The sequence below is a fragment of the Lupinus angustifolius genome, chromosome LG09 (assembly GCF_001865875.1).
Source record: "Lupinus angustifolius cultivar Tanjil chromosome LG09, LupAngTanjil_v1.0, whole genome shotgun sequence".
Taxonomy (NCBI): Eukaryota; Viridiplantae; Streptophyta; class Magnoliopsida; order Fabales; family Fabaceae; genus Lupinus; species Lupinus angustifolius.
The window spans coordinates 7,625,842-7,626,227 of record NC_032017.1 but is presented as its reverse complement, the minus strand read 5'-3'; positions in this window follow the sequence as shown (position 1 = coordinate 7,626,227).

The following is a 386-nucleotide window of genomic DNA, read 5'->3' as shown; positions in this document are numbered from 1 at the left end:
AACAAAACAACCTTTCTCCCCCTTTTGACATTATCAAAAAGATAACCCAGGTCAAAAACTGAGGCAGAGATATGAGTTAAGCATAAAACGAAATTAATGAATTAATTTGGGATTTAACAATTAACCTGTTTTATTTTTGGGTAAATTGAACAAATGCGCTTGTTTAGACAAAAGAAATAGCCAATAGGAAAAGAGAACGACATACAAGATTTAATCAAATAGTAAGCAATGTTATCAACATAAAATCTCATATGATCAAGAACCATTCACGAAATCAAATAGGCTATTCGACATAATTAAAACAAAACAAAATAATGGCATAGCATAAAGAGTCAAAGAAGTCAAGAACTGTTACAAACCATAATGAGTCAATCAAGGACAAATAA